The sequence below is a fragment of the Nipponia nippon genome, unplaced genomic scaffold, assembly GCF_047370975.1.
Source record: "Nipponia nippon isolate SJK-2023a ecotype South Korea unplaced genomic scaffold, ASM4737097v1 scaffold_3, whole genome shotgun sequence".
In the NCBI taxonomy this organism is placed as follows: domain Eukaryota; kingdom Metazoa; phylum Chordata; class Aves; order Pelecaniformes; family Threskiornithidae; genus Nipponia; species Nipponia nippon.
The window spans coordinates 83,667,874-83,691,894 of record NW_028262347.1 but is presented as its reverse complement, the minus strand read 5'-3'; the positions used below and the strand labels follow the sequence as shown (position 1 = coordinate 83,691,894).

At 43.4% G+C, this 24,021-nt stretch overlaps 1 long non-coding RNA gene across 1 annotated transcript; it reads right to left on the bottom strand.

Moving 5' to 3' along the window:
• Positions 1-473: 473 nt before the first annotated feature.
• On the bottom strand, positions 474-24,015 carry LOC148054731 (uncharacterized). Its single transcript, XR_015706239.1, has 6 exons — positions 23,127-24,015; positions 12,813-12,986; positions 12,377-12,719; positions 10,461-10,557; positions 4,860-4,940; positions 474-2,478 (listed from the first exon to the last, which is right to left on the bottom strand). It is a non-coding gene; the product is annotated as an uncharacterized LOC148054731 (long non-coding RNA).
• Between the last annotated feature and the right edge of the window lie 6 nt (positions 24,016-24,021).

Sequence of the window (24,021 nt, the reverse complement as noted above, 5' to 3'; positions counted from 1 at the left end):
GCTGGAGCTAATTAATTTGGACTGGCAATTTCAGGTAGTTGCAGGGGTTATCTGAGAGTCTGATGTGAAAGACAACTATCTTAAGAATCTTCCAGGTAAAATCAGATCAGGTTAGTGAATGATAACAATGTGCAGATCCATTTCAGGTCAAAATGTCACCTGCCACCTCTTCTTTTATTATCTCTGTTTTTTAAACGCCTCTTTCTCCACTGGTATTTGAAGACCTGGATTTATCCCAGAGCACCTGGCAAACAAAAGGATGATCTCAAGAAAAATGTAACCATTTTCTTCTATTATTCCTTTGGTGCTCTGCTCTGTTGGGCAGGGATCCTGTCTTTAGACCATACTTACCAGAGAAGCATCTTGCTTCGTGACAACAGCTCAGAGGTGTTACAGTCATACAAATATTAAATCTTGTTTTTCTCCTAGTCTGACTAACGTAAGAACAAACACCAGCATGTCAAGTGCTTTACTGAATCTCTTTATTGGTTTCTGGTGCATAAACTGTAAAAACGTGGTACATTATCAACATCAACAACATGGCTTAAGTACAGAGAAGCTTAGATACACGGAACAATTCTAGAAATAACTGCTGTACAGACACCTCCTACTCAGGGTCTGCAAATCATTGATATCAGCCTGCCCCAAAGGAGTTATAACATAACTGATGAGAACTGGAAATAATATAAAAACAGACAGCAAAATAATAATTATAAACAAATGCATTTGAACCTGAGGTGGCTTAGTTCCAGTGGAGGACTGATTTAACTGAAGCTACAGCATTTGGGAAAAAAAAACAACAAAACAAACAAATAGAAAATTAGTTACTACCACAAGACAGAAACAACGTATTTTATCTCTGTGAGATACTCTTCTGGACAAGTAGATCAGAATAATTTTATTCAAGCCAATGGGGGGATGAGACTGAGACGTCTCTACTAACCAAACATAGTTTCTTGCACCTTCCATACCCATTTCATACAAATCCCACTAAAGGCTGTCAGGAGAAGAAAAATCACATCCAAACCTGGGCTTCATAAAAAAGTTCAGTGCAACCTTTCACATACCCTGTTTTATCCATGAATTTTTGCACTTGCACATATGGAATCAAAAAGCTTATCTATATTGCAAATTATTGCAAGATCAAGTCAGGTGTGAATTAAAAGTGATGTCTCAAACGGGTCCACCTGATCATGGGTGTTGTCTGGGCAAGACCCAAATCCAACTTTTGAAGCAGCAGCCTGAGCCCATGCCTTGGTACACACACTGATATAATTGGATGGTTGCTGGTATTACAGGATTAAGCAAATTCCAAATAAAAGTAATAATATATGTTTTGTCCATATATGGACAGGTTAGAGGTTTAATGGAGGTCCTGGAAGACATAACTGAAGACTGATCAGACTGATGGCAGTCACCTTCTTTCATAAAAGTCTCTTTAGAGGAAATAATGTAAAAGTAAACAAGCATTATGTCTTGTTTTGTTGAAGAAGCAGACCCTTCCTATGCCGAATTATCCGAGAATAAAAGACACAAAAGCTAATAGAAGTAGAGTATCTACTGACGTTCAACCTGCTGTGAGTGTCCTGTGAGTAAAGAGAGGGCACCTGTATGCTGTGAGGACCATGGCAAGACGTGCCGTGCCTCGGGATGGAGGGGTGGTAGCGCACGTATGACTAGTGAGCTGCTCAGTGACACGGGCACTGGTTCTGGCACAGGATGGGACATGGTGTCTTCAGCATGGCCAGTGATGGCCTCCAGGGAGAGCAACCCAGAGGAGTGATTAAACACGCTTTGTAGCTCTACAAGAAGCACTAGGTGTGGATGGGAAGATTTTCTCTGGAAGGCTGTTCACTGCTATTCCTAGTCCAAATCAGACAACTGTTCTGGTTTCCTTCAAATCCCAGACCGAACAACACAGCTTGCCTGTCTCCTGTCAGTTCACCAGGTCACTGTCGATCCTGGCCCGGAGAGTGGTTATGGGAATCACATCCACCTGCACCCAGCCATGTGCTTGTTTCATGTCATGGCAGGCTTGTGGGGTTATTGCACTCCACAGCTGGGAGACACCTATGATTAAGTGATGAATTTTCTTGGAGTAAAAGCAGCAGAGTCCAATACTTGCTCTGGCAGGTGGTTCTGACAAAGCTGTTGGGTATTCAGACGTGCTCCATTAAGTGCAGTATGCATCAGTAGCAGGGTGACTGTGAATTGCTAGCTGGTTGAATTTGTGATGGTGACTTTAGCATTTGGTTTGGATGCTTCCTTGCACCTCCTCTGAGAAATGCAAATGTATTGATTGTATGAAAATACGAACATGGCTAAAAATGGCTTACCCCGTGTCAGCAGGACGGCAGGGTCCGCCTCAGTCACGCTGACATTTCACCGCCAAGAGGATGACAGTGATGAGCAGAATCACTGCAGTGAAGTACAGGGCAACAGCAACGTAACACCAGGGCGAGTTCTGCAAGCAGGTCGCTGCCAAAGGGACAAAGGAGAGGGGTCTCACCACAGGCAGAAGCAAGTCAACTTTTGTTCTGAGTTATGGGAGTATGCAAAATCATTTTAGCTAGGCCTTCAGCAGCAATATGTTGCTATGTGTGCTATAGATCTAGCAGCTGTGGAAAGTGAACAGCAAATTTATGAGGATATCCTTGGTGTGCTGCTGATGCAACTGAAAACATTCTGGTTTGTTTTTTTTTTTTTTTCAGCTAAATGTACCTGTAGAAGCCAAATCTTGTTTTGGAAATTCTTCCCTTATGCAAAAATCAAATGCTTGAAAACTGGAAAGCTGTGGATCCTAGGATTTTAGTTATGAATTGAAAATAAAATCTTTATATATTTATGTAAGTTTATATATATATAAATCTGTATATATGTATGTTTGTATTTGAAATCACATTTTCAGCGTCAGTCCCAGTCAGCTTTTCCTGGCCAGTCCCAGTTTTTGTCATCATAGGTGTTGAGAAGATGCCCAAAAGTGTGACCTCTCACCCTCTGTGGCAGCGCACAGCTTTGCCAACACTGCTGTGTCAACACTTTGCCATGCAGTTTGCCTGCAACGCCTGCACAGTGCTGCCAGTGCTTCCCGCTCTGAAATACACCCTGCCTTTCCCTTGGAGAATGGCTTGCAATGATCATGCTATCGTGGGTTATTTTTCGGAGGTTATACGATTGAAGACCCACAAGGAAGTTCACAAACAGGATTTAAAAAAAGCTTTTATAGGTAACTTGAAATTCTAGAGACTCTTTTTCCAGATTATCATCCTTTTTAAGCACAACAAAGAAACACATGTCTAATGGGTTGTTAAATCTCTGCTTTCGTCATTTTCTGCTCCAACTGTAACCCTGTCCAGGATCAATGTGTTCTGTTGATCCCCATTCCTTAACACTTTCCAGGCTGATTGGTATGGTAAATCCTCAGACCCCCCCCCCCCCCCCCCATTCTAAACCAGAATTAGAACACCTGACTTCTGTGGTTTTCAAGAGGTTTCAGTGAAGAATATGAAGGGACAGAGCTCACCTATAGCATTTATCCATGTATATAGCATATATGGATTTTGATATTCCTCGAACAAAATTCTGAAAACCTGGATATATGGACAGTGTAGGCAGAATCAGAGAAAGGAAGGGAGGAAGCGAGGACTGGGGTATAAAAAGGCAGCCAACAAACAGATGGGCCGATGGCGAAACATCAAAACTGCATTACTGACAATACTTTTCGTGCTGCGGTCCAATCCCGGTTTCACTGGCGTAAAATCAGAAGACATTTAAATGAAGCCAGTAAATTGGTTTTGCCTTTATAACAGCAGGACTGAGATCTCCACTTGGCCCACTATCTTGTCTGCCCGACTGCCACTTCTAATAAGAAAGACCATCTGAAGCTTTCAGTTTCTTTTTCCTTGTGGTAAGGCCAAATTAACCCACCAATGAAAACACTTGTTCTCACTTAGCATTTTCTGCAGCTAACATTTTTTTCTATAAATATCTTAACTGTTTTTATTCATTGCATGAATGCAATATTTTCTTTCCTTCTCTTCTTTGTATTATTTCACTTAGCAAAACAAAATTTACTTTCAAGGCTGGCTACAGTTTGAGAAAACAGTTTAATGTATCTTAAAATTTTCTCTTAAGAAAAGGTAGACACCAGTTATCTGAACTTGCCCGATTATTTGTCAAAACCTAATTTTGGCTCCTTAGCTATCACTTTCTAAAAATACCTCAGTTTCTGTGCTTTAAATACTATTGCTGACCTGTTCATTCGCCCTAAATGCATTTGGAAATGAAAAACAATACATGGAAATGGTTGCTAAAAAGAACAGAAGAGGCTGTGAGTGTCTCCACTGCAGAATAAATGTTTGCCACATGTTGAAGCAGCCAGGGGCTATGCTATACAGAAGCAGCCTGTTTGCTTCAGAGATGGTTGCACTGAGGAGCATGGATACAAATCCATCTGCACCCCTTTGCTCCCAGGTGCAATCCATACTGGCAGCACAGACATAAGCCAAAGGCTTGCTAGACTGAGCCGCAGAGGCAAGGGACACGGACGCCGTGAATGCTCACAGGCTTAGCTGGGGCTGAGGGACAAAAAGTTTCACCTAACGCAACCCTGGGGACCCATGACTCTACCTGCTAACTTTGAAAACACTGTCACCAGCAGCCTTCAGGCACCTCCAGGGAAAACCAGCAGATGGGAAAGGTTTTGAAGGTCTTTTAATTTGCCTAGATCATATCAATATCTCTTTGAGCACCTAGCCCTAAGCAACTCCTCCATTATACGTAAATATGGAATTACGACGGCATACAAAGAGGATAAAACATAATGAGAAAATGTGAAGTGTCCTGCAGTACTGCAGTACCTGTATGTGTGATCTTGGGTGTGCTGTCAGGTCTGTCACGTCTCCATTTCACGTTCACCTCAGCGTATGTGGTTGGATCACCTGTAGAGACAAAAAGTGTTTCAATTAGAGAACCTGCCCAAGGCCAGCCCTTGCCATTCTCATTGCATCCAGCACCCTGCAGCACCAGACCTTCTCTGAGAAAATGGGAAGAGCAAGAATATGCCAGAGAGGTTGTTTTCTTTTTTTTTTCTGATAGGACTTGCATGCCGCTAAATGAATGTGCCAAAAAGAAATTACTAGAAGAATTCATGCAAATAATTATCATGCTGTGCAGTTTTCCAAATAAATTAAAAAAAATGTTATTCAGTTATGGAATTTTAGAAAATTGAAAAAAACCCTCTAGGTGACTGTAGGTTATCACACACTGAACTACTCTATTATTAATTCTATTTTTTTCTTATTATCCCATATCTTATACACACATGTACACATTCTGTCCATCTTTAAGCAGAAGTTAATCAATGGAAACTTTTTTGGCTAAATTAATTTTTTTCTATTTACTTCTCAATAAACTTTTTCTTCTTGGTGAATTCAGATCTTGTACACGGGTATGAAGCGTGCCTGATTTCTACTGTTTTTTTCTTTCACAAAGAGGAGCACAGTTCCTATGGGAACAAAGCTAAGCTCTATTACATGTACATAGAGCAGAGACAAGCTGTTTTTCAATCACTTATGAATTAAACATAATTTTTAACAATTCAAAGTAAATCACCAAAGGTAAAACATTATGCAAAATATAAACATACTATTTTCATTTCATCCACAGATTTTTCTTCCTCAAGTGCATTCTTCCAAGTATTTAAATGAGGTTTTAACTAAAGATTGGTAAGCGCCACAGCAAACAGATCACAGATTTTCAGTACAAACCATTAATTCAACTTTCTCTGCAAAAAGGGGAAAGGAAAGCCTGTCTGCAGTTAATTCTCAGCCAGAATAGTCCAAAAGCAGCTTCCCCCCCGCCCCCCCCCCCCCGCGTTGTTAATCACAGAAGACAGAAACTTGGGGAAAAAAGACTTAAAAATAGGCTTATCTGAATCTCTATTGCCTTGCTAACTTACAACCATTCTCATTTGCTAGCAGAGGAGGCCCTCTCCTCCCTTACATCAGTGCCCTGGACAGATGCTTTCCATGACTAAGAACCATTTGCAGGGGAAGCTTTCCATATTCAATGCAGAATATGGCACTACCGCTGAAAATGCAGCAGCCTTCATCTCTGCTGAGTCGACACACCCATTCCTCCGGGCTTGGAAATCCCCATTTCACAAATAAAGGGAACGGAGCAGGTCTTTCTCTAGCTGTGAACATTTATGCTGTTCCTTGTAATGAGGTCTAGAAACCACAGGCAACAACTGATCTTCCTCCAGTCACTGTTTTCTTCTGTTTCTTCCAAGTGTTACTTGCCGTGCTCCTTCCTGACGTTTTTCCCGTTTGTCAGCTGCTCATCAGGATAAAGATCTTCCCAGACCATCCTTGTTCTTAGATACCTGGTTTTAGGATTTATTTTGCAAAAAAATCTCCTTTATCCTTACACTTGATCTGACTGCCTTTACACATATCAGGAAGAAGTCTTTGTCAGATGCTCGTGTCTCAGAGCATGCACCCATTACCTCCGAAAACTACCTAGGATCTCCAGACTGCTTGGAGATATTGGCCTACATAAATTGTGCCAGACTAAGACATTGAAAGAACTGCCTTGAGACAAAGCACATTCAGGCAAAATAAACTATGGCTTTTCTATTACTGGGAGACATGCCTTCCAAGGGCAAAAGGATTGCCTCTTGCTATGCATGGAGCCTATGGCAAGCACTCCAGCACTTTCTATAGCACTGTCTCACATTAGGCTTTCAAACGTGACATGGCAGAGATCAGTGTACATACTGGGGGCTGCTGGAAATCTCCGCATTCTGTATCTGGTGGTCAGTCAGTAGAAAACCCTCATATGCCCCGGTAACCATTAGCATGGTTGTGACACTCATGGTTGCAACCATTAAAAAAATGTTTTCACCATGTGTTACAAGATTTTTGCAACCAATCGAGAGCATAAAAACTGTTGTCAGGGTGGGTTTCCCCAAAGGCGTGGGATTGCCTGGCAAACTGCACGTTCCCTGCCTTCCCAGCCTCAATCGGGGGGAATTCCCATCTGCTGCACTATGAGGAGTGCTCAGTCACCTGGGCGGATTCACAAACAATAATGCAAGCCGGGCTGGAAAAGGAATGGGCAACAGGATTTTCAGGAGCAGCTATTCATTTTCCCAAGAAAGCTTGTGGTTTGCTGAGATCGCTTTGCTTTAACACCAAGAGCTAAGCATTGCTTTCCTTATCTTTGGAGGCCTTGCCTACACTTGTCTGTTATTATGTATGGATGCTTACACTGGCCGTCTGCATAACAGAAGAGATCTGTTTCGCTATCGCTGTAAAAGCAGCATCATCCTTTGGCTATTTAGTTCAGTGGCCAGTGCTAAATGTAAAGCTCAAGGAAGGCAAAGATGATGTTTAGGTACCTGACCTTTGTTATGTAGTCAAGCTGCATCGTGTAGGCAGTGCTTTCAAATTCATATACTTAAAGGTATGCCCGGAAGACATCTCACTGCCCAGAGGGTCTCTACAGGACTAGTGGCCCAAGTCAGCAATATTGTTCAATCAGAAAAGCTCATGGGGAAGAAGTGTGAGTAGGAAGATGACTGCAGGTGTAATGAGGTGGGGAACTGCCCTATGACACAGTTTCTCCTCCGTCTTGCAATATTAAATCCGCAGATGAACTGTCAGAGTAGGAGGGAGAGGGAAAGCGGCGAGTGATGGGACATGCCTGACTGACCCCAGCAGCTTTCAGTAGGTGTGGCAGCGGAAGGAAGGAAGGAAGAAGCTGTATTTTTATATCAACTGCAACACACTGACTTGTAGGTTGCCTGTTTTGCATGTTTTGCCTCATTTCCCAGGAGCTACTTACATCAAATTTGCTTGCTGATAGTGTATGAAATAAGATTTTTTTTTCTTAAGATAGAAACCAGATTTTTCTCTGAAGTGCCAGGGGGAAGATGAGCAAATGCAAACTTCAGCAGTGCAAAACGTAGGACAAGTCCAGGAACATGGACCATTTGCTCTACCCACCACATGCAAAACACAAGGAAGCAGTGCAGGCGAGGAGGGGAGCCAAAGGGAGAGGAGAAGCGGGGTGCGGACAAGCCAGGGGACAGGCATAGTGGCCATGGGGAAGCAGACCAAATTTACAGCTCTGTAAACAGATAAGGCAGCACAAACTTTGAAAACTGTAACTCAAAAAATGCTCAGAGGCAGGGCAGTATGAAACCCCTTTTCTTTGCTGGCCTAGGCTATTATTCCTGTCTCACAGGAGCAACTTTGACCTTTTCCAAGTTTTGCTGTATCAATCATCTAATGTAAAATACGCATGGAGTAAGACAGCAACTGCTTCCTTTGAGCTTTTTCAGGCAGGTGGGTCAGAGCTAACTCAACTGTTCTGAACTCACTGTAGCGTGGCAAGTACCAAGCCAAGAAAAGCAACCTCCTAAGGGTGCCAGAGCTGCTGAGATCTGCTTTAGACTTACAAAAAATATGGAATCTAAACCATTTTTAGTACCAAGCGTTATCAAATCCCTGTTGTGTTGAACGCAGCGTCTTTCTCATGCAGCAGCCGAGGAGTCAGGGCAGTTAACAACGCTTGGCAGAAGATGAGGACCACAGTTTCCTGCACTCATGCTCTCAACTGTGAAAGCAATGGAGCACATGTAGAAATCGAAGATGGAGATTGTAGGAATGTATAATGGAAATTTATATATATAAGAACACAAAAAAATATTAATTATATAGATAGGTGGTTTTTCACTATATTTTGCTAGGACACACTGACAATATTAATAGGTGGCAAATTCAAGATTGATTTAAAGTATTTCTTCATGCAATATATTAGAATCAGCCTGTAAAAGTCATTGTTTTAGGATGTTATTAAAGTAAAGCATTTATTAGGACACCAAAAGGGATGCAAGATTCACAGAAGTGACAAGAATATTGGTATTACAATTGAAAAGATTTTTCGAGAAAATTTTTCAAAAAGATTATGACAGCGTAAACAGCATGCCGTCATACTCTAAAGCACAAGAAAAAACATTTTGCCTGAAATTTGGTTACTTAATGAGCCTCATAATTGGCCATCAAAAATTTTTAGGCACTGTCTTTCCAAGAACCTCATACTGGCAACTTTCAGAAGTATGTTATTGGGTTAGAGGGCTCTCAGGATAACTCAGAACAGCAATTTCTAAGCATAAGTCACCGAAGTGTATTAAAAGCTGTGTGAAAGCACTTAAAACTATAAAATGTAACTGGAAATTTAAGGGATGGTCTCAGGTGAGGAAACAAAAAAAATTAGGTGGAACAGACTTTTATACTCCCAAATTTTGAAACATTTTGTACAGATGGTTGTACTGGGCATGTGTGTGCATCTCCAATAAATACTTATGGGGTAGTTCTACACTGGGGTACCAAAGATTGTCCTGGCAATGCAGCTCTTCTACAGTGTACTGATCACACAATCTAAGGGGGAAACTGAGTTAACACATGAAAAACAAAGACATCATACCCTTACAGATGCTTTTAGTACTGTGTCCCAAGGAGCGAATCTACAAAACTTATTTTTATAGAATAAATGTTGCTTTGCTAGCATATTCAGGACACATTTTTCTTTCATACTGTGACCTCTGAATATTATAATTTTAAATAAATTTTCCATGCTTAATTGTCTTATAACTAGCAAAGATCTATTTTTGATCAGAATCTAAAAAATATAACTTGATACTTTTGTTTTAAAAACATGAATTATTTCCTACCAATATCCATTAATGGCTATCTTTTGAACTTTATTTCTTGAAAATGAATTTTTGAAGTAATAAAGTTTTATAGTTGAAGACATCGGTAGGTCATACACAAATTGTAGGACTAACAGTTTTCAAAATTATAGAAACCTCTGTTGATTCTTGACTTGTATTTTTCTCAACATAGAACTTTTAGAAGAGCAAGAATGAGACAGACAGACAGAGAGAGAGAGAGAAAGAAAGAAAAGAAAGAAAGAAAAGATAAGATAATCAGACCTATCGTTTTGCAATTTAAAAATACTTCTGGTGTCTAAGAAAAGGAATCCAATTAAAATATAAAATGTAAATGTACTGCAGGAGAGAGAAGTCCATTCAGTGTCATCAGTGCACTGTAAGTACCAATGAGTTTCCAATAATCCCTATTAATATCTTCAATGTCTGATCATTAATGTGTTTCAGAAACAGCACATTTCAGCCATGCTACTGAAATCCAGAATGGGATTTTAAAGGTCATTCTTTACTTTTGCTAGAATTCAGTATTACTTCTATTAATAAACATGATTTTGCCAAGCAAATAGATATATAATAAACAGAGGTGGATATTAATAGTTATAAAAATGCTTTCAACATGACTTCAGCTTCTTATGAATGCTTTGGTTTAAGAAGGAATGAAAGTTTTAAGAACATGTCACTGAGCAAAGGAAAAGTACGTAATATTAAGATGACCATTTTTTACCTGTATCTGAAGTTTCTGAAGTAAAATGCACTCTTTCCTTGGGTGATACCTCTGCATAAACCACCTCACTTGCCATTTTTAAAAGATGCTTTCAGATCTGAAATCAAAATGGACTCATTCAAGAAGTAGTACCCCGTATTACATCCTTTCTGGCCTTCCCCCCCCCCCCCCCCATCACACCACATTAGGTCAAAAGAAATGTTTAGATGTCTGTAAAGCGGAAGGAAACTAGATACTTCTTTTTTTTTCAAATGTAAATTCTCACCTTGTAGCTTCTAATAAACAGTTCTTAATTCTTAGCCCCTTCTGTTGGTGTATGTTCTATTAAAAACAGTATAGCTGCAACTTTTATCAACGTTCTCAAAATTGTGACCTTCAGTCCACACATAATTTTCATTTGGAACCTGAGCTGGCAACCTGCTGAGTATGTACATATCCTCCACAAACCAACTGGACACTAAAACATATTTCAACAGAAAACTCAGATCGTGATTATTAGATCACTTTCGTTTGTGATTATTAGATCACTGCCTCCTAAACTTCATTAGTTTAGGGTTGAAACCAGAAAGCAATGATGAGAAGAGGAATGGAGGGAATATCTGACATTGCTGAAACGTCTCATTTCAAGACTTTTGAGATAATTTTTTTCTGTATTTTTAATTATTTTTAAAATTATTTCATACTGAATAAAAGTAATTTTTTAAAGTTGGATTTGAAACAAAATGTTGCTATTAGGCCAACTTTCTTTTTCCTTCAGATTTTCCTCCACACAGAAATTTCTAAACTTTTTGGTTTTATGGTAACTTAAAATGATGCCAAACCTTTGAATTCTCTCCCAGAGGAATTTCTGCTCTTCAGCCAGCTCTAGACCACATGCTGATCCTCACGTCCCAGGGGCATTATTAAGCTCAGAATTAAACCAGGGCTGAGTCTGACCTGTGACTGCTCTGCGTGTTGGTCATCAAATGTTCTCATTAAAGGCAGACAACATGCTGCTTTTTTTTTTCCTCTAGTAGAGGTGTTGAAGATGAAGTCAATGTAGTTACCATAGTGGTAAGTCAAGAAGTGCAATATTTTGCCCTCTTGGGACCAGCCATGGAAGTAAGATGAACAACATTTTGGCTTTTTCAGTTTAAATCATTAAACTCTTTCGAGAATGGGCTGGCACAATCTTGGTGACTAAAAGGCTCTGTATAATTCCCTCTTCTGCCAGGGAAAGGCTTGAGGTGAGATGTGTGCTGCTGTCTGTCTTATCTGCTAAGGCCAAGCTCTTTATGCAGCCTGCCAAACCGTATACTTTGAACAGAAAAAAAGGAAAGGTTAAGGCAAAGTGTACTGATTTTTTTTATTCTACTCCAGTGATTTAGACTAAATATACTGGAGGACTTGCTGAAAACTGTCAAGTTCAAACTGGAAAAACAATGATAGTCATAGAGATGATTTCCCAGAAAGAGAAAAAAAGAAGGAAAAAAAAAAAAAGGCAGAAAAATAGCCATTTCAGAGACAAAAAGAAGAAACTGAACATCCCTAGGTGAGATGTATGTATGCCATGGAGCCAGCATAACAACATCACTGGGACATAATGCAACTACTTTTTGTTTGAAGGATCTTTAGGAAACTGTTGTACATGTGCCTCAATAAATATATATACATTTAATACATGTAATTTAAACACATATTCCTTTTTAACACCATGGTAACACAGAGTAAGTTTTCAACCTCTTTATTAACAGTGCTAGAGAACGAGTCCTTGCCCCCCAGGGCCAGGCCTCCAGCTGCCTGCTGGCACTGTAGGCACGCCTACACCATTCCAAGGACAACCGCTCTCCAGGCACCAGGATGTGCGCACGCTGTATATTAGTTGGTATAACTGTATCACACAGGCCTCTCCAGCATGTACCACGCTAACAACTCACCTGTGCCACGCACAGACACCCCTGTGCCACCACGCTCCTTATCTGGGTGCTATGCACTGCGCAGCACCACGAGCTCGGGTCAGCACTCATGGCAAATACATGACCTCTGCTTTTGCTCAAGCTGTGTAGCAGCACATCATTGCCTAGGACTGTTGCGACATTTGGTTCATGTAACGGGATGATTGCAGGTGAGTTTGCATTTGACGTCATGCCATCCTTGAGCAGTCTGTAGGGAATGGAAGAATTTGATTGCTAAGGGCATTTTTTGTAGCTCTGGCCCATCGTGAGCAGCTTGGTTCATGTTCATGATTCAGGACAGTCTTCCTCGGTAGAGAGGAGGTTTCTGGCAAGGGAGATAAGCACCATCAGGTTGGCCTGCATTATTTTACACACCTGGGATGACAAGTGTTAGAGAGGTCACACTCAAAGCACATACCTTGGAGCCAGGTCCTGACCTTCAGCAACAGCTTGGGACACTGCGGGCACAGAGGACATAACTCTCCCTGGTGCCTCCTTCGCCTACTCTGTCCTGTCGGGAGACGTTCAGGGACCGTTCCTCTGACCTTTCAGGATAAGATGCCAGGACCCTGGAGGTACCTATTTCTCTCTACTGATTGGAAAATAAGAGTAAGTAAACAGCTTAGATTTAGACACCTACCCTTAAACACCTAAATGAGCAAGCAGAAAATCTCAGGATTAAAGCATTTCTGGCCAAAGGAACATAGGATCATAGAATCATAGGATAGTTTGGGTTAGAAGGAACCTTAAAGATCATCTAGTTCCAATGCCCTTCCAGTTCCAACATCCTTCCTTTTCTAATTCCAACATCCTCCCCTTCCCTTAGCAGGCAGGTGATGATTCAGTTGAAAAAGACATTTGCTGCCTGACTTTGCAGCCAAGATGTTCTGAGGCAGATTCTTTATTTCAGCAAAATAACACGAGGAAGGGATTTGTATTGCCACTTAGGCACTAAACTGCACCCTTGGCGCCAGCGATGCAAAGCTAGACTGGCTTTACTAGCATCACTCTGGATTTATTTACTGTAGAGTCCAAGGCCTTTGAAGACACTTGGGGAAAGGAGAAAAGATGCTCTGGAGGCATGGAAGCCAGTGATGTTTAATCACTGTTTTCCATCCTGTGTATTACTAGTTGCACAGAACTGACAAAATTATTTTGTCAGTGGATTTGGGGAGAGCATGTAAAGATGTACCTATCACTAGAAGGGTATTTCAAGGTTTTGGAAGAGGTCTTTTGCTCTCTTACATTAATCCTTTGCATTTTAATGAAGGTGCATTAAACAAAAGAGTCACTAGATGTCTCTGCTGCACCATAAAATATATCAGAAATTCTATTCCATTTAAACTGAAGAAAATTTTTATGTGCATATGCAGCCTTTTTTAAAAGTATGAATTGCATGAAATAACTTGTCAGAGGTAACTAGAGTGTGAAGGAGAGAGAAGCCTGGAAGATAAAAAAGGAGTGGATGAGATGAGTATTGGCTACAAATTTCAGAAGCACAGAAGACTTAGCAGTAAGCTTTTCCTAGCCAAGACCAACACAGCAAAGTATTGTAGAGATACTGGGATATAACTGCACCCCTTTAAACCAATCCTGATGAGGGGACAGGATTGTGAGGGAAATGGGGAGCCAGTATTGTGGACAACTGTGCAATAGCCATATCCTACGATTAGTGACGATGGTAGCAGAGATGGAGGAGGGTGTCAAAGACCACAGTGCATATCTCAAGATCTTTGGCTAAACAGACCATGAAGGTTGTGTGGGGTCATAGGGCAAAGCTCAGAGGGAAGAGATACCTAGCTCCAAGCAGCTGTCTCCCAAGGGCAGCAACTACCCATCCACCTAAGACTGACCTGTTTGATTTCTTGAGTTTCTGCATCTAAGCCTGCTCTGTCCCAGGACCTGAAGCTCCGCTATAACTCCTAGTTAAAGGAAATCCCCTGGTTTAGGCAAAAAGAAACAGCTTTTTTTTTCCCCTGAAATAGATAATAACGGGTTGTTGTTCCTGCATTAGGACAGAGTAGGAACTGTATAGTCTATGGAAATCCTTTCTCAACCTTTCCTTTTCACAATTTTTTAAATTATTTTTTCATGGTTTTGAACTCTTCACTATGCAGAATAAATTCATATGATTTATATCCAAAACAAGTACATAACGTATTTATATAAATCTCCATGGATGTAAGCCACTTTAAGTTTTCAAATTTTGAGCATAAGCTGAAGAGCTGACTAGAGCTGACCAAGCAAAATAACAGCCACCGAGAATAATGTAAAATAGTCTATTTTTTTTTTCCTTTTTATCTTTTAATCTGTGTGAGGTGGCAGATGCAAACTTAGTATGCCTGGGAAATAAATCCTGTATTTTCAGGAGGGTGGAGGCCCTGCCATATCATAATTAGCCACCATTTCTGTTAAGAATTAATGTTTTTGAATGAATGTTTTCCTAGAAAGGGAATAGGGAAATACTTTTATCATTGCTTCTGACCAATATATCTCTTAAGAATGCATTCAAAAGTACTGGAAAGTTTTTCACTATTATTTATTAGACTGTCCGCAACTTGATTTTTGTCTCACACATGTATTTAGTGAAAAGACTAAGAGCAAGTACAACGCTGTGCTGCAACACATTCAGGTAAAATTCATTCTTTTCATAATAATCAGAGGCAAGGGAAGTGTTAATGCACGGGCCTTTCTCTGTTTAGTTCTCTACCAGCTCCTGTTGCTTTTTAGTAAGCACAACAACAACCTGGGTGCAGAGAGCATGTTTTGAGTGGATTCCCAGTCTGTTTGGGAGACTAGAGACACCATACTGTTTCCTTCTGTAGTTATCAGGAGAAAGCTTCAGGCAAGACTGCCTGTGACAACCTTATTTCAAACATTTTAAGATCTTCCTAAGTCTGAGTAAAGCAGTCTGCATGTATAGCACAGTGTATATCATAAATGGCACTAATGTCAAGGACATGACACCGGGTTGAAATTAATAATCAGCTGCCTTCTGCCAAAAAGTAAGACAGTATTTTATACACAATGTTTAAAAAAGCCTTGATTTTAAAGGTGTTACGATGCATTAAAAAAACTCAGAATTGTTGTGAAATACCAGTAGAAGCAGTAGTACTCCAGGCAAAATTCCTAGGAAAATACATTAATGAAATTTTGAATAGACAAACTGAAAGCTCTCATATTGTTCTGTTATTCTTGCAGTAAATGTCACAGGAGTTTCTTTCTTCTTCTTCTTCCATGCTCCCTTAGTTTGGATACGGGATTAAAAAGGCAGACTGCTGAATTCTGATCCGTCCCTTGCTCAGCTCTCGTAAACTATCATTTGCAAGCTTGGATAACTTATTTTTGATTGTATAATTTTTAATGAGTGTTATTTACATATTAAGGAATTAAAAGAGATTAAAACCTGTAATTCTACAATGAATAAAGCCCCCTATTATTTCAGGGGTTGCTGTCCTTCTGTTTCAATCAAATAAAGCGTGAATGGCTCCAATAGCTTAACAGAAAGCACGTACATATAGGTATTCCATAAATGCTAGGAAACACCAAAAGTGAATTTGCTGAGAAAGACAGCTACTTCTACCTTCCCCTGTACTGTCCTTCCTTTGCTAATGCTGGCTGATTTCCTGTGGTATCTGGAAAAGCGTGCACAAGAGTTAAAGACAATGAACCAGCTGAGCAACCGCTTTCCTCCCTCTGTCCTCCACTCTGAGGCCTGCCCTGGATGTGGCATCCTTGGTCTTACCAAGTCCTTTGGGGAGCCCAAGTCATGGGGGGGGGTTGGGGGTGGGGAACTTCATCTGACTGAATTACATATTTATTCTGCTTCAGTTGTTCAAGACAGACACAGCAAATTTGCCTTTCTGCACTAGTACATCATCTCACCTCCTGAGGCGGGAGCCAAGGCCACAGCAAGGGATGCAGCACGTGCTGTGCAAACTATAGCTGGTGATCAGCATCCAGATTTCAGCCACGCAAATGCACGCTGTGCAACCTTGTTCAGCTGCGCAAGGGCACCTGAACCATATGAAGGCACTGTCAGGATCCATATATATTGCTTTGTGGCCAGGGCAGTGCAGTATGGAGACAGGAGAGGGAATACGCTCCCCGTACTGATCTGCCCAAAACCAGCTGGAGGGGCAGAGCTTCTCTTCTCCAAGTTTACTCCCATGGATTAATTGCTGAATACTGGGGAGGTTTCAACTCAACCAGGGTAGCCACTGCGGACATGTCATGGATGAGTGGTCTCAAAGATATTTGCAAAATCAAAGATATTTGCAAATAGTGATTTTAATAGAAATTTATAAAAGTGTGATTTAACAAAGTTCGATGGCAAGGTTCACTCTATTACTTAGTAAACAAATGGAATATTGAGAAAGAGAAAGAAAGAGAAAATTGAGTTAGAAGAAAATACAAGGGGGAAAAAGGGGGCTGTCCCATTGAGTCACGAGGTTCAGAATGGACCCCCTTGCTTTCTAAACTCCTTCTCAGAGAGGAGCCTAGGTGTGGCTGGATCCAATCCTAGTCTCAGACTTGGTCAATGGTTTATGTCTAAGGATTATATATGTCTAGCAGCAGTTTAAGTTTTGTTCACAGTTAGATTCACAGTTTGATTCACAGAGAATCACAGGAATTTAGCAATAACTAATCATTGGTTAATTTAGCATCTACAAGGTGATTAAGTAGCGTTCACTACAATATTTGTGTTGATACACACACACACACAATAGACCTAGTAATTTGTCACAAATTTAGTGAAATACACACAATATGCATATACAAAGGTACCTAGTGAAAAATTCTCCTTGAGTTCAGTGAAGTACTCGCATCAAATGATTATCTCAGTGGGCGAAGGTTGAGTCTCAAGGAGTGAAAGGTGCTGGAGATCAGCCCAGATCCTGTTGCCAGGCCTCTGTATGCAAACTTAAAAGTTTGCAGCTCTGAGAGGCGTCCCACTCAGGGGGAGATACTGGTGCAGCCCGCTGCAGTCTGGGAGAGCTCAAAGGGTCTCACTTGGTACCGCTGTTTATAGGGTCGCAAGATGATTGACTTTAGGCATCAGTAAATTTTCATCCTGTCGTCACAATCGGGTCAGTAATTTCTGGAGCTCTCAAAAATTCCAGTGATGCTGGTACAGATCCGTCCGTACTTATCCGCCCAAGTTACAACCCAGATAAAATATGTTCCAAGGCTGTCAGGGGGCGGCTGATTATTCCTGGTATGGTCAGTGCTACTCCCACATTAGCCATGCAAGAGTTTCTGATATGGTCAAGGGATGTTTAACCACTAAATGTGTTACACAAAGGCCAAGTCTTGACAGGAGTTACTGAGATTGCAAAACAGTCCAGGGTAGGGGGGATGCACCACCACAGGACAGAGTATCCACCAATCCACAGCACCTCCAGCTGTGAATTGCCTGACGCTGGGCTGAGTGGCCATAGGCAGCTGGAGGGACCACTAAGGGTCACTGGTTGCCAAAGGCAATTATTGGTTACTTTCCTTTTCACAGTGAAAGGTGAGCATACATGGGACGCTACCTTGGCAGCTGTGTCACGAGTTCAGCCCAGACTTCTTAAAGGTCACCTTGCACATCCACCATGCCTGAAGTACAAACCTTTCTCCATCTCCATCTGGGGAACCCAATAAAGAGCCTGGTGGGGCCGGGGCCCTTGTGCCAAAAAAAACCTGGCAGCTCTCGCGAGTGAGGCAGACGGGGGCTTGGGTGTTGCCAGGGCAACTGCGGGAGGTTTAAACGCCCCTAGGGAGCATGAGTGACCACGGGCAAATAGGTCGGGCATGGCGCGTCAGAAGGGGCATGGTGCATCAGAAAGGGCGTGGCACGTCAGATTGCGCAGGCAGGGCGCACAGGCAGCTGGCAAGCTCTACTTGTGGTCTTCACCCTCCCGGAAGAGACTTAGCTGTGGTTTCCGCTCGGGCAAGAGCCAGTGCCAGAAGGGATGTGGCGACGTAGATGGAGCTCCCACTAAAGCATGCAGCCACGCACGTCTCTGGCTGCAGGCAGTGCCAGAGCTCTGCTCCGGTGACAGAGGGCAGCCGAGACAACACCTGCGTGAGGTGCGAGCAGGTGGAGTATCTGCTCAGCACGGTGGCAGAGCTGAAAGAAGAAGTAGAAAGATTGAGGAGTATCAGGGAGTGTGGGAGGGAGATAGACTGGTGGAGCCACTCCCTACCATCCCTGAGACGAGCACGCCAGATGGAAGCATCAAGAGAAGGAGAGGCTCCCCTACCCTCTTAGCGAAGAAACGGAGGGGAATGGAAACAGATTGCTTGGCACAGCAGGCGAATGCTCTCCCGGCCTGCCTCGCCTTCCCAGGTGCCCTGACACAATAGGTATGAGGCTCTGGAACTTGAGGGCCAGGGGGATGAAGATGTGGACAGTGATCCATCCAAGAGGTTGACTAGGTGGAATGAGTCAGCCCCACGCATTACAATGGCCATGGGTAACAAAAAAAGAAGGGTAGTTGTCACAGGCGACTCCCTTCTGAGGGGAACAGAGGGCCCGATATGCCGACTGGACCCATCCCATAGGGAAGTCTGCTGCCTCCCTGGGGCCCGGGTCAGAGACATTACCAGGAAGCTCCCATGGCTGGTAAAATCGTCCGATTATTATCCACTAGTGGTTGTTCAGGTTGGCAGTGATGAGGTAGCTCATAGAGGCACGAAGACGATCAAAAGGGACTTTAGAGAACTGGGGTGATTACTTGAAGGATCAGGAGCGCAGGTAGTGTTTTCCTCCATGCCATCAGTAGCCGGGAGGCACACGGAATGGAACAGGAAGACCCACCTCATTAACACATGGCTCGGAGGCTGGTGCCAGAGGTGGAATTTTGGATTTTTCAATCATGGGGCAGTTTACATGGCACCAGGCCTGCTGGAGACAGATGGGATTCACCTGTCGCGAAGGGGGAAAAGGATCCTGGCTCAGGAGTTAGTGGGCCTCATTGAGAGAGCTTTAAACTAGATTCGAAGGGGGAAAAGGATAAAACCAGGCTTGCTAGGGATGAGCCTAGGGGTAGCATGCCTGTGTTGGAGAACAGATCAATAGCCCAACTGAAGTGCATTTACACCAATGCACGCAGCATGGGCAATAAACAGGAGGAGCTGGAAGCCATTGCACAGCAGGAAAACTATGATGTGGTCACTATCACGGAAACATGGTGGGATGACTCGCACAACTAGAGTGCTGCAATGGATGGCTACAAGCTCTTTAGAAGGGAGAGGCAAGGAAGGAGAGGTGGTGGGGTAGCTCTATATGTTAGAAAGTGTTTTGATTGTACAGAGCTCAGCGAAGGTAATGATAAGGTTGAGTGCTTATGGGTAAAGATCAGAGGGAAGGCTAATAAGGCAGATATCCTGGTGGGAGTCTGTTATAGACCACCCAACCAGGATGAGGAAACAGATGAAGTATTCTACAAGCAGCTGGCTGAAGTCTCACAGTCTCTAGCCCTTGTTCTCGTGGGAGACTTCAACTTACCAGATATTTGATGGAAATACATCACAGCAGAGAGAAAGCAGTCTCGGAGGTTCCTGGAGTGTGTGGAAGATAACTTCCTGACGCAGTTGGTAAATGACCCAACCAGGGGAGGTGCCCCGCTGGGCCTGCTGTTTACAGAGAGGGCCTGGTGGGTGATGTGGTGGTCGGAGGCTGCCCTGGGCTCAGCGACCATGACATGATAGAGTTTTCAATTCTTGGAGAAGTAAGGAGAGGGGTCACCAAAACCGGTACCCTGAACTTTAGACAGGCAGACTTGGGCCTGTTTAGGAGTCTGGTTAACAGAGTCCCTTGGGGGCAGTCCTGAAGGGCAAAGGAGTGCAGGAAGGCTGGATGTTATTCAAGAAGGAAGTCTCAAAGGTGCAGGAGCAGGCCATCCCCATGTGCTGTAAGTCGAGCAGGCGGGGGAGAAGACCGGCCTGGCTGAACAGAGAGCTTTGGCTGGAACTCAGGAAAGAAAGGAGAGCTTACCACCTTTGGAAGAAGGGGCAGGCAACTCAGGAGGACTACAAGGACGTTGTGAGGTTATGCAGGGAGAAAATTAGAAAGGCAAAGGCCCAGCTAGAACTTAAACAGGCCACTGCAGTGAAGCATAACAAAAAATGTTTTTACAAATATATCAGTGACAAAAGGAGGGCCAAGGAGAATCTCCCTCCTTTGTTGGATGCAGGGGGAAACATTGCCACAAAGGATGAGGAAAAGGCTGAGGTACTTAATGCTTTCTTTGCCTCAGTCTTTAATAGTCAAACTGGTCATCCTCAGGGTTTTCAGGCCCCTGAGCTGGGAGATGGAGATAGGATGCAGAATGAAGCCCCAATTATCGAAGAGGTAACAGTCACTGACCTGCTCCTCCACCTGGATGCCCACAAGTCCATGGGGCCAGATGGGATCCACACGAAGATACTGAGGGAGCTGGCGGAGGAGCTCACCAAGCCACTTTCCATCATTTACCAGCAGTCCTGGTCAACCAGGGAGGTCCCACATGACTGGAAGTTAGCTAATGCGACACCCATCTACAAGAAGGGTCGAAAGGAGGATCTGGGGAACTACAAGCCTGTCAGCCTGACCTCAGTGCCAGGGAAGTTCATGGAGCAGATCATCTTGAGTGCCATTACACAGCACGTGCGGGACAATTGGGGGATCAGGCCCAGCCAGCATGGGTTCATGAAGGGAAGATCCTGCTTGACCAACCTGATTTCCTTCTATGACAAGGTGACCCGCTTAGTGGATGAGGGGAAGGCTGTGGATGTTGTCTACCTGGACTTTAGTAAGGCCTTTGACACAGTCTCCCACAGCATTCTCCTGGAGAAGCTGACTGCTCACGTCTTGGATAAGCGCACTCTCCGCTGGGTAAAAAACTGACTGAATGGCCAAGCCCAAAGAGTGGTGGTAAATGGAGTCAAATCCAGCTGGCAGCCAGTCACGAGTGGTGTTGCCCAGGGTCCAGTGTTGGGGCCGGTCCTGTTTAATGTCTTTATCAATGACCTGGACAAGGGGATTGAGTGCACCCTCAGTAAGTTTGCAGATGACACCAAGTTGGGTGGAAGTGTTGATCTGCTGGAGGGTAGGAAGGCCCTACAGAGGGACCTGGACAGGCTGGATCATTGGGCCGGGGCCAATTGCATGAGATTCAACAAGGCTCAGTGCCGGGTCCTGCACTTGGGTCACAACAACCCCATGCAACGCTACAGGCTTGGGGAGGAGTGGCTGGAGAGCTGACCAGTGGAAAAGGACCTGGGGGTGTTGGTTAACAGCCACCTGAACATGAGCCAGCAGTGTGCCCAGGTGGCCAAGAGGGCCAATGGCATCCTGGCTTGTGTCAGGAATAGTGTGGCCAGCAGGACCAGGGAGGTGATAGTGCCCCTGTACTCGGCACTGGTGAGGCCGCACCTTGAGTACTGTGTTCAGTTTTGGGCCCCTCACTACAAGAAGGACATCGAGGTGCTGGAGCGTGTCCAGAGAAGGGCAACGGAGTTGGTGAAGGGTCTAGAGAACAGGTCATATGAGGAGCAGCTGAGGGAGCTGGGGTTGTTTAGTCTGGAGAAGAGGAGGCTGAGGGGAGACCTTATTGCTCTCTACAACTCCCTGAAAGGAGGTTGTAGCAAGGTGGGGGTCGGTCTCTTCTCCCTAGTAAAAAGCGATAGGACGAGAGGAAAGGGTCTCAAGCTGTGCCAGGGGAGGTTTAGGTTGGATATTAGGAAAAACTTCTTCACCGAAAGGGTAGTCAGGCACTGGAACAGGCTGCCCAGGGAAGTGGTTGAGTCCCCATCCCTGGAGGTATTTGAAAGACGTGTGGATGTGGTGCTTAGGAACATGGTTTAGTGGTAGACTTGGCAGTGCTAGGTTAGCATTTGGACTTGATGATCTTAAGGGTCTTTTCCAACCTTAACGATTCTATGATTCTATGATTCTGTGATCTCAACTGGAAGCAGCAAGTCCTTCCTCAAGCCTTTCACAGTACCCTTCCTGTAATCCTTCCCTGTCGGACTGTGAAGACCTGTTCAGTTCCTCTGACCTCCTCCTCCTCATCATCACTGGTGCTCAAGCCTCTTTTCCCTCCCTGCAGCCTGGAAAAGGAAGGAGAAGTGACTGGAAGCAATTGCTAAAGAGGTTAGTGTGGAAATGGCTGTGCAGAAGCAGGGACCAGCCTGTCTGGGGATGATGGAGAGGGGAAGTAGACTCCAGCCAGCCTGACTCAGGGAATGGCCACCAGGAGTATGAGTCCCCTCTACCTAGAGGCAGCTGCGTCACTGATACCTCCTGCCTTGTGGAGATACTGTAGAGCATCCAAGGGTTCAAGAGCTGTCCTGGACCAACAGGGACCATCCAGTCCAGCAGCTCTGTGGGTGGGACAGGCATGGCTGAAGCCAGAAGTGATTTTGCAGGATAAAGCTCCATATTGCACATCTGCCTTGTGCACCCTGCTCTCTCCCTGCCTCTTTCTCCCCAGCAAGGGCTAAGGAGGAGCAGCAGCAAGAGGGACAAATGAATTTTTCTGGGTGGTGTTTTGGCAGACTTCACACCCAGTCAGGCTGTGCATGCCCGTGCCGTGGTACGTTTCTGCTGTGTTAGACTTCCCACAGCAAGCACGAAGCCAGCGTAAACACTTGGGTGTGTGGTTTGCAACTTGAGAAGTGCAGAAGCAGGTACTCATGCCTCACCTGAGACAAAGTTATGCCAGGCATGATGAAATACAACAGTATCTATACCAGTGCATACCTGTCCTTAACATGATGCGAGATGATGGTATAATGGTTTTGGCAGGAGCAAAAGATAAATCTTGGGCGGGGTGGGGGTGGGGTGTCCTTGGTGAGATGAAAAACTGGGAAAAAAATTAAGGTTAAATAAAACATTCCATAGATGTAGAACTTTCTCATGTCAGATTTTGGTATTTTTGCCCACTTATTTTGAGTAACTGTATCTAAATTTTAAGACAGAACAGCATTTTAAACAAGATTGAGTTATACTTTTGATCTGGATCAGTGATGCACAAATGGGGGGAAGAAGCACTCAGACAATATTTGCTTTAAAATTTAATCTCCGCATTATTTTTTAAAAGTGTATTTTTCACTCCCTTTTGCATGAGAAGGTAGTAGGGCAGCCACCGCTCCATCCAGAACAGTTCAAGGGTTTTCAATGAAGCCTTCAAACTTACAAAACTTGCAACCTAGTCATGCTGAAATGGGGACTGACTTTATTTTAGACTTGCTGTTGGAAGAGGCCACAGATTTGCAGGGCAGGAAATTAAGCTCCCACAAACTTCTGCTCTTCCCCTGGAGTTCAGCATTGTGCAAAACTTCCAGCTACCGACTATTTCTCACCAGCTGGGTTTATTTGCTGTACCAGTCAATTCTTTTGAATGAAAATCTTCACTTTTCCATCAGTTACAGAATTAGGGATAGCATGAATCCATAGAGAACTGACAATGTTCACAGCATGTCGAAGTGTGATAGAGAAGCACAGGGGAATTTCATACTTTGGGAGCTGGAAAATGTTATTTGGTGAATTGGGAAACCTCTTTTGAAAATGCATGTAATTTAATTGTTATTAGAAATTAACTACTATTGTATTAATTGATCACAAACAAGTATGCTGGATTCTGTGCAGATCATGC